The sequence below is a fragment of the Eucalyptus grandis genome, chromosome 6 (genome assembly GCF_016545825.1).
Source record: "Eucalyptus grandis isolate ANBG69807.140 chromosome 6, ASM1654582v1, whole genome shotgun sequence".
Taxonomy (NCBI): domain Eukaryota; kingdom Viridiplantae; phylum Streptophyta; class Magnoliopsida; order Myrtales; family Myrtaceae; genus Eucalyptus; species Eucalyptus grandis.
In genome coordinates, this window is record NC_052617.1 from 34,265,757 (window position 1) to 34,279,290 (window position 13,534).

The 13,534-nt window shown below is 37.2% G+C and overlaps 1 long non-coding RNA gene across 1 annotated transcript; it reads left to right on the forward strand.

Annotated features, from left to right (window-relative positions):
- The first annotated feature begins 1,244 nt into the window (after window positions 1-1,244).
- LOC120294842 lies at window positions 1,245-10,590 on the forward strand. The gene is made up of 2 exons (XR_005552185.1): window positions 1,245-1,648; window positions 10,311-10,590. It is a non-coding gene; the product is annotated as an uncharacterized LOC120294842 (long non-coding RNA).
- Window positions 10,591-13,534: the final 2,944 nt, after the last annotated feature.

A 13,534-nucleotide genomic window follows, 5' to 3' on the forward strand; every position in this document is an offset into this window, starting at 1 on the left:
AGCTGTTAACAATAGAATTTTCATTATGCCAGACGAATAATGTTGAGAATCGATGTCAAGAGGGATGCTAATAGTGTTGACATCTGATTTTGTCAATGAGCGGCCGCGACAACTCCCATGGTTGCGGTCGAAGTGGTGTAGCATCATTTTTTATAATATATATAAAAAGGTTAAATAAATAAATAAATCTCGCCGCCCGATCTAGGTTGCGGCGGGGTTGCCCGACGTTTGGAGACCCTCGGCCGATGGTTTTCGGTGGTTGCCCAACGTCCGGCGACCCTCCGTGATGGTCTTCGGTGGTCGCTCGACGTCCGGCGACCCTTGGCGGTGGTCTTCAATGGTCGCCCGACGTCTAGCGACCCTCGCCGGGTGGTCTTCGTGGGCGTCCGATGGCCACTTGCCCTTCTCGGTCATTTGCCCTTTCGGTCAATTTTTTATTTATTTTCTTTTGATAATTTTTTTTATCACCAAAGCATACATATATAATATATATTTTACCAAACCCATTTTGTATATTTACTGGAAAAAACCTGGAGGCCTGGTTGACTAGTGCATGTAGCCCAATTCATAAAACGAGGCCCTTCAGCAAATAAGGCCCATGAATCCGCTGCTCTGGTCATCAGGGCTTCATTACGTACATGGGCCCTTAATCAGCCCACAAGCCAATGTTAAAAGGAAAAAAAGGCCATTGACCAGCCCACAAACAATGAGAAGCCCAGCTCCCTTTCTCCATTTCTGCTCTCCTTTCGGCCGAGCGAGCGAACGCTCGCACGTGGGACAGGCCCACGCACGAGAGCTTCTGGAAGGTACCGAGCTGGCGAGATATTTTCGCTCCCAGTGACTTCTGTAGAGCGGAGGGTGAAAGATTTTGTCTCGACGTGGACAACACGAGGCGGCTCTTGGAAAGAAAAAAAATAAAAAATTATTATCAATTATGATAAATTTGTCAATTATTTATTAAATTAGATTTTATCCATGATAAATAAAAGCGTAAAATTCCGAACTAAGACATTCATCAACTCTTATTATTTAATTCAATAATTTATAGTAAAATTTAACATGAAAGACAATAATATAATTTTTTATAAATATATTAATTTAAATTTTTTATAATATTAATTTTAAAAAAAAAAAAAGTGAAAAGGAGGAAAATGAAAAGGAAGGGAGGTTTCTGGAGTTTTTTTTTTTTTTTGTTTTTATATAATCTTTGTTCACCGTCTCTCGTCATCACAATTCCACCACAGCCGAAGGTTCCTCGTGATACCTGTTTTGATCTTCAGTGCGTACGAGAGAGAAAACGAAAACGTCAGAGAGTGGAGAGAGGAATTGCTGTCGTTCCAGAAAGAGGGACCGAGAGAGGGGAGAGGGAGAGGGAGAGGGAGAGGGAATCAGTTTTTCTTCTCCAGAGAGAGGCCCGAGAAATCGTTTAGTTCTTCCATCTCTCCGGCCCTCAATTGCTACGGCCACTACCTCGCTTTCTCGGCACGCTCTGTTACCGGCGGCTCTGTTCCGCGTCGGAAGGTCACCAAGTGACGGGTTCCCAGTGACAACCCCGCTACCGCTGCCCGGTCTCGACCGAGACGTTCCAGGGACCTCTTCACGTGCCGATTCTGCAAGTGGCCTCAACCAGTTACCTCTCTCGAACAAGGTAAGGCCGGATGCCCTGATTTGCCCTGTTTTGTCTGGATTAGGCCGATACTCGCTATGACCTGTTCTTACTCTTGCTGAGTTCAAGTGGGTCGTCCCTCGTTCATCTGATCTGTTGATGGTTGGTTATATTTAAGCCCGGATGCGGACTCGAGTCCTTAGTGAATCTATGTTCCCACTCGAGTGATGCCCCGGACATGTTTGATGAAATGTTTGAACCTCTCTGATTCTGGGTTTCGGGCCCGTGTTGTTCTTTAAGCATGTTTTCGTCGCAGTTCATTGCTATGGTTGCTCTATTTCAAAGCTTCGTGTTTAATGCCCTGGATATGTTTAGTAGTGCTTGGCGTCGGTCTGAATTGCTGGTCGGTGACCGGCTCTCGGGTAAACGTACTGCGCCCAGAATCGGTCGCCGGGCGGGGGGAGTGACGCCTGAATCTTGAGGGGTTTGGCAGCGACGGGACGAAGCTGGACCTGCTCGGCGGAGGAGGAGGCCGGCCATGGGCGTGGGTTCGTGGCCGACTGTGGGCTGGTCTAGGCCTTAGTAAGTTTGAACTTGGTCTGGGTCGAATTAGAGGTGGACCTAGGGATTGGGCTAGACGAAACGTGAGTTTGGGCTTAGGTCTAGTCCAGGCTTAAATGAGAGCCCAATCCACGTCACAGCCCGGCCCGGATAGACCTGGGTTTTGGGCCTGGTCTGGGTTTAGGGCCCGGCCCAGGTCCATCTTTGATATTAAAATATTTTTTATTTAAAAAAAGTCGAAGATAAAAAATATAAAATAGAATTTTGGTTAGGAAAAAGCTGCTTCTTGTCTTTTTAGTCTAATTAGTGCCCTTGCTTATTTGATTGTTTAATGTTTCGTATGTCTAAATTGGATGTTTAAGTTGACTTTGCATGTGAATGCCTAAATTAATGTTAGGACTTCAATGCATGCCTTTTAGCGAGTAGAGGAAGAAGGTAGTTGGAACTTAATGTTAGCCTATAATCTTGAAAACGCAAATGGGGGTTAATGATCATTAACCATAATTAAGTAGGCTCTAGTTGATTAGGGAGTCGCTGGGCTGATCGTATGGCATGGTTAGGATCAAATTCTCGAGACGGACTTCATTTGCAGTTGATTGATGAACTTGCTAATTGACTGCTTTGATTGTATGCATGATGTGACCGTCAGACGAGACGAATGTTTAAAACCAATGAGGTTGGTAATTACAAACTCCTCAAAGACTGAACGTCAATAGCGGCGGTCCATGGTGGCCCAAGGCGACACTTGGCTTAACGTAGCTAGTTTAGGCTAGATAGTTTTTTGGTTTTTCGATCGAATAAGCTAGTTAGTTTAATTAGGCCAATTAGTTATTGAAATTAGGTTATTTTCAAACGTTTAGTTTAGTTTTCGTTCGATAAAATCAAATTAGACTTAGGGTCCATTCGTTTCGTGGAAAATATCATGTTTCCGAAAAACATTTTTTTGGAAGTCATTTTCCAGGTGTTCGGTCAAAACCTAAAATTTGAGTGGAAAATATTTTTCACCGTTCGTTAGCTCATTTAATTATTTGGAAAAATATCAAAAATTGAATTTTAATATTTTAATTGACCAAAAAATTAATTTTATTTTTTGTATATTTTTTAAAAATGAATTTTTAATTATTTATATTTAAAAATATCAATTTTTTTATTAATTTTCTTTTCTTTTCCTTCTTCCTCCTCCTTCGCCACCACCGCCTCTTTCTTGCCCGACGATGTCCGGTTGCCCAACGGCTGACCAAGACCTCGTGGCCAGATTCGGCGAGCTCAAGGCTTAGCCGATCTCGCTCGAGCTCGCCGGATCTAGTAGCGTAGCTTGGGCTCACATGGATCGGTAGCTTGAGCTCCGCCGCTAGATCCAACGAGCTCGGGCGAGACCCGAGCCCCACCCGGCTCGTTGGATCGGTGAGCCGCGAGCTTTGCCGCTAGATTCGGCAAACTCGCGGCGAGCTCGGGCGAGGCCCGAGCCCCACCCGGCTCATCGGATCTAGCGAGCCGCGAGCTTTGCCCCGGCCGGTGAGGTCGTCAACCTCGGTTTGCGGCCGGTCGCCGAACTTCACCATGGCCGGTTATCGGCCGCTAAAGAATAAGATGAAAAGGAAAGAAAGAAAAGAAAAGAAATTAAAAACTCCATTTAAAAAAAGAAAAAGAAAAAAAAAAGCAAAAAAAAAAATGAAAATGTATTGATAAAAAGAAGTAAGAGGGAAGAAGTCATGAAAACGTTTTCCACTTTCAAAAGTGGAAAATATTTTCCTCACTTTAAAGGTTATTTTTTCCAATGATGGAAAACATTTTCCTTGACTAGTTAATTTTCCGTGAAACGAACACCAAAAAACGTGAAAAATGTTTTTTCGGAAGTCATTTTTCGTGAAATGAACGGACCCTTAAGATCACTTTCTAAATAGATAATTAGGATGGCTTAGATCCGTCTACTATCATAATGTGTTTAGATTCAAGCTCACCATAGTTAGGGATCCAAGCTTCCGATGGATTAAGTCTTGAGGTTTATGACAAGGCGATGTATATTCTTTACCCAACTCGTATCGGATTATTACCTTCCGTACCATTACCTAGTTGGTTTCAATTACTTGAGTGTTTCTTACCACACCGCTTTTCAATAAATTGTGTGTTAATTGCTTTTCTAGGTTAGGCTAGATCTAGTTTAGACTTTGATAAAAATAACTCTACAAAAACATTTGCATGATTACCTAGCAGCTTATAATCTTTAGGTTCATAATTGGTAATCAAGAATGCGTGACCGCTTATATTACACAACCCTATAAGTTAGAGATGTTGAAATGGCACTAAGTGTAACGTTAACGTAATTAAGCCCCCCTGCTTTAGACTCTTTGGTTCTAGACTCTTTGGTTTTGTAGGAATTGAGATGATGCTCCTATATCTCAATTGGTTTCTAGCTAACCCCAAATGGTTGGTGGTGATCTTAGAAAGTGCTTTGGTTGTTAAGAACGTAAAAAATGAAATCAAAGTTGTGCGAAGTATGGGTTTGGAAAAGCATGCACCTAATCAAGAGTCGTTGGCTTGCCTATGTAGTACACCTAAACTTACATCTTTTCCTCATTCAAATAGAAAAGAGAGATCACGACAAATAGCGATTGAGAAAAAAATGACACGAGATTAGATGTGTGCTTCATGTGTGCGCTTGAGTGCACTTGCAATTTCCTCGTATACGAAGATATGAATATGCGGATATAATTTTTATGTATTTCATGATGAAAAAGTACATAAAAATATTTTTTTACATTTAAAAGATTCTTTTTAAAGTAACAAGATATTGTAATATCAATGATGGACATGTATACACAATCCTTAAATATGTGACGTGAAATTTTTATGTTCATTAATAATTTTTAGGATATAAAATTAATTATCAATTAACTTAGAATTCTGGATGGCACGTATGAAATCTCAGGTGTAATACTAATTTTGTGATGTGCAGAAAGTTAGAAGGATGATTTTCGTGTTCGCAGATTGCGAAGCATTAAGATTAGATTTTTTTTTTTTTGGGTAGGTAGATTAGATTGATAGATATTGATATATACATTGTGTAGAGTAACAGTGATTAACTTTCAACCATAATAATTGTTGATAGGGAGCAATATCCTTTGAAATATATATTAGATAATTTTCAAAATTCAATGTTTATTGAGTCGAGATTTTCTTTATGATGGATAGCTTTTGTAGATAATTTTAGTGAGTTCAATATGATTTTCCAGAATTATTGGTGTTTAAACTGGACACTAATTTCCTTGTTTATTTACTGAATTACAAGATACATTAGTAACTTATCAAATGCCTTTTAAATTGAACACCCATTTGTCCATTTTCCACCTAGTATTTTAACCCCAATGTCATCATTGTTTTTAACCTTGGTTAATTGTTCTTGTCCCTTTATAACACTTATGTAGTCTTCCTAGCACACTTCCGTTCTTGATCTTATAAATCTACCACACAATTTTCAAGTGTCAAAAGAAAGAAAAGAAATCACACGTTACTTTCCCCTTCAATTTTCACTCTCCAATCTTTCGAGTAAAAAAAGAGACCTAATGCTTCTATCTTCTATCGCTATAGAGTCTAACTCCATTTTACAAGTGCTTACGGGGTGATTAATGGGCTTCACTACCTTTTTATCAAATTAGTTTTGCTGCTTTAAAAATTGAGAGATTGTTAACTTTTGTTCTTATTTATTTTGCTTTGAAGGTAGTCAAAGTTTTGAGTTGTCTAATTCTGTGTTTAAAGTAAGAGAAATCTAAGGACTTGGTAGATCAAACACATCTTACTTCCATGAGGTTTGGTAGCATTTTGGATGGGAAAAATGTGATCAGTATAAAAAGTGACCAAGACATTAATATGGAGACTAAGTGTAAGACTTGACCAAGTTGTCAATTTTGAGACTAAGTATAAAATTGACTAATTGTTGATTTCCTTTTACTAAGAACCGAGAAAATAGTGAACCTAGAATTGCATGTTCAAGGTTTATTAAAAGGAAGAGATTTTGTTCGATTAAGCTGTTTTTTTTTTTTTTTTTTTTTTGCATCCTTGAACTCTTTCAATTTATCGGGAACCTAAAGGAAGGTTGGCCAAAGTCGCAATTTGGGAAATAATTATTGGTTTTCTAACTAAGTGATCAATTGACCATCCAAAATGGTCAGTTTTTGTGTCAACAAGAGTATAAATTAAATATTCACATTTCTTAGAATTGAAAAATTGTAATAATTACTTAAATGTTGGAAAAATGGATTTATATGATAATTTATCCCAATAATTTATGAATTTACAAAGGTACTATTGAATGATGATTGCTTCATGAATAGGTTTGAAAATCATGATAAATAGAAAAATGGATTTTCATTTTCAACCTGGCTAGTTGATATTATGTGCAAACATTGCTAGTATCCTATTGCGATGTACATACTTGTTATATTATAATGATTTGTTTGTCATTTATGCCACATGATGAAAACCTTTGTCATAGTTTATTTGCAAGGGAGCAAGGGAGTGAACTCTATTGTATGAGTATGTATATAAAATTCTAGAGTTAGTCAAATATTTTACCGTTCGGGACAAGTCTCTAGAAGGTTAAGAAAACATAAAGTCTTTGTGATTTATATATAATATGATATGTGGCTTGAGTAGTCTATAAATATTATTTAATTCGCTGTTCCAGAAAATTATGTGGAGAATTATCCAACCCATCTTGACTAATGCTCAAATTTGCATTTACGATATCCTCCTCTACAATCCAGCCGAATTCTCATTGTAAATTATTAATCCAATTTGCAAACTTGATGTGAAAGCATGGCATCATGCTATTTCAAAAGAAGATGATTATTACCCAGAAATAAATTGAATTTGTTGGGATGCATCTTAAAGATATAACTTGCTATCATGGTCCTCATATTGTTGAGGAGTTGCAAAAATTTCCTAATGAAAATCTCTTCCCAAGTAGGGTCAACAATTCCTTAACTTACTTCATGGGAATCACAACAAATTGAAGGTCTGCGGGGGTAACGTTTCTGTTTCTCCCAATTTATATTTTTTTTTTGTTCTCCGGAACAAAAAAAGAATAGAAATCTATTTGGTAAAGTCAGCTTATTTTTTTATTTCCTGAAATAAAAAAAGTAGCTGGAGAATAGATTTGGAATATTAAAAAAAAAAAAAAATTGCTTCTTATTCCAGGAACAATTTTTAGAAATAATCTATTTTGTTTTGTATTTTTCCTTTGTGCTTATTCCTTGTCGCGGCCATCGTTGGCCGCTCGCTAATCGCCAGCCACTACTAGCCAACCGCTATCAACCACGACTTGCCACCGCATGACTGCTGCCCATAGCCCACCACTCACCACCACCCAACGGGCGATTGCTACCGTCACCTACCTCTTGCCTCCCGCCGCTACACGACCACCGACTGTCGGCAGCAGGCCGTAGCGACAGTCAATGGTCGGTGATTGTGCGGCGCCAGTCGGCGGTCGTCATTTGGCGGTCCGGGAGTAAGAAGAAAAAACAAATAGATATAAAAATTGATGAATCGTACCAAATATATTTTATTCTTTTTCTATTCCAAGAATATAAATTACCAAACACGTTATTTTGCTCAGAAATTATTTCCGGTAAAAATAGAAAAGAACTATTTCTGAAAAGAAAAGCTCACTGATCGAGCGCTCTTGCACCGAAGATGAACGGGGCTATTTTTCGGAGTAGAAACGTTACCATGCGCGCCCTAAGTCTCTATGCAGGCTTAAAGAAATGCTACATTATCTTCCTCCTTGGCAAATCCCTTTTATGGAAAAAATGATATGGCAGACAAATGCCAATGATAAATACTAGGATGCCTTTTTTATTTGAAGAAATAGATGGAAAGCGACGAGTTTGTGGACATAAGAGTGGAAAATTCACGCAAACGGATAAATCACTTCACATTCAAAGAAATCTTGACAGTAAAATATTGCATCAAGAAGTTTAAATTTCATCTCATAGGACATTGTTTCCATGTGGAGATGGACATGTCCTCATCCTCTCGAATGTTGAAATTCAAATACAAGTAAATTTCTTATCCACAACTTCTTAGGTGGGCAAAATGGTATTCAAAGTATTAATTTGAAACCAACCATATTGCGGGAAAAAAGAATGTATTTGTTGATTTTATGTTCAGATTAAAAGAATTTATAGCTATCATGTCCATAAATATGTGTTGTAAGAAATTCAAGAGGCGATTTTAAGACATGAGAAATCAAGCTCAAATAGCCTTCCTATTCCTTGGACTTATCCAAGACAATGTTCTTATTTAAAATCTTAGAAGACTTATACGGCAGTATCATTTTCAGATTTTTAATGAATATGGTGGTTTTCTCCTTAGGTTAGATGGATTGCACCCAAAATATCTATTTTTTCATCCTCTCACTTTCTTCTCAGAAGAAGAATTTCCAAAAAAACGTATTTATTTAATCTTTATGCCATTGCCATTGAGTTTTCAACAGCCAAGATGCCTTTTATTATAACTAGTATTATTCAAGGAGAAGCCAAGTATAAATATTTTGGGGAAATGCTTAGTTGGCTCAAATCATTAGGCGCATGAAAAAATATTTTCCAAGCCCAACTTTGAGCATGTTGGCTTGACCCAGAACTTTACACCGTTGTCCTAATTTTTTAGACCATGGGTATTTCTTTGACCTAGTGGAGACGTGTAAAACTTCGGTAAATATTGGAGTATCTACATATAAATCCCAACCTATTCAAAATGAGATTTTTATAACAATTCCTTGTAGAATCTCAACTTATCCTCGACAGTATTAGGATTTATAGAGGATATTATGCCAATGAAATCTAATTATTCCACCATAAGCATGGCTAACAAAAGATGATCCCATTTCTTGGGATTACAAAGATGACTAATGCTTACCTAAAAAGATATTATGGAATGGATGTATCAGACATTTCTAAATCACCAACAAATTCATAGGATCTAGCTTCATCATTGCAAGATCCATTGCAAGATCCATGAGGAGAACTACTATCACAAGATCTTTTTGACTATAGTGAATTACAATTTGCGCTCAATGTAGGTCTTGACAGAGAAAGTCTATCCCTCCAGCTTGGGTGTCTACCCTAATATGGTATTCTAGCAAGTTCTACCGATACTTCGACAAGTTCTCATCAATAATCCAAAAAACAAAGGTTGGTTGAATTAGATGCAGAAGTTGCTCCAGCTATTGAAGAGGTAGAAAAGCTCCAAAGTGCTCAAACAACAATATTAAGAAAAAAGCACTCCTAATTGTCCTGACATTCGGTCTAATTTATACTTTATACTGGCTTTTAGATGATAATATCTTGAAACTCTAGAAATTGAAAGAATGCTCAAGGAATATTGAAGGCAAAAGTATGGAGAAGACTCGGATGACTTGGACAATAGCACTAAAGAGCCTATCTATGGGCATAATGAGTGAAGGAAAAGAAGATTCTCCTAGAATCCTATTCAAGATAAAACAAAAGAAGCAGATGAATCACGTGAATGAAACGAGAAATTTGACTCAAAGTACTATAACATACCATTCACGTATTGTTTAGCATTGTTCATATACTGTATTGTAGCGTACTATCCATGGTACCGTGGGATTGTAACAAAAGTGAAAAAATCGAGATAATGAGTGAAGAAGTCAGTCTGTCAGTAGAAAGCTTGACTAGTGCAAATAATTGGCTTTTATTGGCCAAACGAAGTCTGGAAAATTCTAGCTTGTTATTTTATGTTTATAAAAGGCAGCATATGTATGCATTAAGGAGCAGAACGCATCCTCTCCATAAATAATATTGTATGGTTTGTTATGAATTCCTAGAACCTTTCTCCCCTCTTCCTTTCTACTTGATATGATTCTTTAAAACTATAAATGTTTTGATCAATCCTGATAGTATGCTTTGCACTTACCATAAATGTGAAACATGTGGATCAAAATTCTACTTTTTTTAAAATTTTCCATGATATGAATAAAAAAATAAAAAGGAATTTGTTGGCTAAGAGACGGTTCCTATTCTAAGGCCAAGGAAGGGCTGTGCTGTGAGATGGTATATTTGTTACAAATTCTGCTTTTGTTTTACTTGGCTTGTATCATAGGCAAATTTTCCGTTCCTTGTAGAATCTCACTTTATCCTCGACAATATCGGGAATTACATAAGATATTGTGTTGGCGAAATCAAGTTATTCCATTAGAAGCATGGTCAACAAAAGATGATCCTATTTTGGAGATTCGTCAATGATTGAAGCAATTGATGTACCTCTAGAAGGACCCACGTCCATTTGAATTGTTCGCCAAGGCTGAGAAAATGTATCTAGAAAAGGGGTAAATTTTATGTCTTGTAGGAGCTTGATTTGTTTTCTCAATTTCTCCATTTTAGCCATTTGGTCTTCAAAATAAAGATGAGAAACATATCTACCAAATTTCATCTGATGAAGTTTCTTTTGGAATGTCTCTTAAGTAATTTATTTATGACCAAAGTTGTTTGATCAACCTTGGATAGTTGGAAGCTTGGTATCAATTGTCTTGACAACATTATTTTGGGCTAAAGCATTTTCTGATTGCCAGTTCAGGATAGATTCAAAAACCGTAACTTTCTACTAATGCAAAGAATGGGGCATTGGAACTAGATCTTTCCAAAGGTGTAAAGTTTGAGGAGTAGAACATACGGACAAATGGAAGGATAGGCGGTAGTTCTTGTCTTGGGGAACATGAGAACTGAAGTGTTTTGGGTACTTTAAGAGGAAATGAATTCTTTTTAACCCAATTGTGAATTGTGAAATGGTTTATAAAATGGTGAGACAATTAGCTTTTGGGGTGAAGGTTTCTTTTTGGGTAGTGACTGAGGAGGTGGAGGAAGTTCACATGATTCAAGGATTTTCAGAGGAGAATGTGATTGAGGTGGTCCATACAAGGCCATAAATTGATATTTTCCTTCATCTTCACCAAGAGGTTCGACAGTGGGGTCTTCGTCAAGGTACCTTTAATAAAGTTTATCTTTTCATCATTTTTTTTCTAGACGGTCTATCGTTTTCTTCGTCATTTGGGGGATTTGTGCAAGGAGAGCACTAACCATCAAGACCTCGGAAATAGTGTCCTATATGGGGATTTTTGTAATAATGACTAGGGGGCATTTCTCCTTATCAAAAGACTCAATCATAAATTTTGGATCTGGATGGCTATCATCGGTTGGAACATAAGTTGCACAAGGTTGCATCATAAGATAATAGGAAAAATAGAAGATGTGGATTCTTCCTTTTCCTTGCTAAATTTTATGACAACCGTGCCCTCTTCTTCTTAGTGAATTAGGACTCTATTGATTGAATTGGTTTGGAGTTTTGGTGGATTTTTTCATAATTACTTACCCAAATGTCTGGGAGTAACTTAACTAATTGATCGCGAAAGATCTGTCTAGGAACATCCATACAGAAGATTTGAGCATTATCTGCATTATCCACTGAGATGAATAAAGCATCTTCAGAACCAAGGAAGTTGAGGTCAATAACATGATTCTAGACCCAATAAACCATTTGGTAATGTAAGGTAGTAATAATAGAATATGGAGTTTGAGGAGCTCCTGGACCTTAAGTGCTGAAATAAGTCATTGGTTCGAGACAACCATATTAAAGTTAGGAAACAGTGAAACAAACGCCATTTTTGCATTGAGGGTGGTTTGAATGGTACCAATGCAAGCATGCCGATAGTCCAAAAAATGAGTATCTAAGATGTAAGAGTTTTTTTGATGTGGGCTACATTAATTAATATTGTAATTTACCGTTTTACGGTTATTATAAACGGGGTTGGTCTAAGGTGAGATAGAATGTTTCTTAATTAGTCTAATATAAGACTGGCTAGACTGGCTAGTATAGCCTAACCTATAATGAAGGGCCTAGCTGGAAACTCTATAAATAGTGCTTAAGTCTTTCCTCTAACCCTAATTCTCACATGTATCCTCATATAAGAAGTGTTCACCTAATGTTAAAGGGTGAAGGGTCTGCCTCATTGAGCTAGTGATACGGAGGGTAATAGAAGAGAATGATTTGCGCGTGAAACATTAGTTTTCCTTTTCCGCTTCAAGAACGATGGATGCCAAAATAAGTGCGTTAATCTTTCTAATTAATTATGCATGTTCTTATTCTGATTATGGAGATCTTGAGATTGCACAATTTGCATCAAACATAAGAGTACCATTCAAGCAACCACGGGTAACCTTTTCCTTTTGTGAAAGGATAAAGCAAGTCTAATGCACTAAAATAAAATTGTGTATAGCCCTGCTATATCCACTATCTTGGAAAAACAGAAGGGATTTGAAGGATGACAAAATGGTCATGCTAAGTAATTAGAAGAGGATGCTAGTGGAATTTTGAGGACTAGATGTACTCTTTTAACTTTTTTAGGAATATGTTTGACAAGCTACTAGATAGAACGGATAATATGGAAAGAGGATGGTTTAGCAAAAGCAAAATATGGATTTATAAGTGGAAGATGAGTCTCGGAGATTTTGCTATATTAATTGAGGTAGAAACCTCATAAAGACAGTCAATCTTGGAGACATTGGAATTGGAAGTGTAGAGTTCAAGAGAAGGACTACGAGAAACATGAGCATTTATAGTGGAAAGTGTGGAAATTTCGGAGGATTTAGTCATGCCAAGGAAGTTCTCCCCCTTTCTGCACTAAATATTCAACTTCAAACTAGAAATGCACTGAAAAATGGTATGGCTTTAATACTAGAAAATTTGCCTATAATACAAGCTAGGGAAAACAAAAACAAAACTTGTGGCGGTTATGATATCTCACACGCATAGCCTTTCCTTGGCCTTAGAATAGGGACTACTCGTTAGCCACCAAATTCATTTTTCACTTTTTGACTCATATCATAGAAAATTTAAAGGCAACATAATCATGATGCATAGGTTCCATATTGGTGGCAAGTGTAAAGCATACTATCAAGATTAATCATGATATTTCTAGTTTTAAATAATCATATCAAGTAGAAAGGAAGAGGGCAAAGAGGTTCTAGGTTTTTAAAGAATCATATATGTGATAAATAGGTGGCAAAGAGGTGTATATGATTTCGTTGCCTATGGTTGTCAGTGATGATGTCTTGTTAGTCGATATGGGTATTGGCTAGTGACGCTAGGGAATATGCGGTAGGCACATTACGAAATAATATATCATTTGCTTGTATATGAATACTTTATGATAGTGCATTTATTCATTCACTTAGTATATGCCAAGTATATGAATACTTAATGATAGTGCATTTATTTCATTTATTTAGCATATACCAATTTCTCATACTCGTCATGATATTATGTTGTCTTGTTGGGTACTGAATCGAGGAG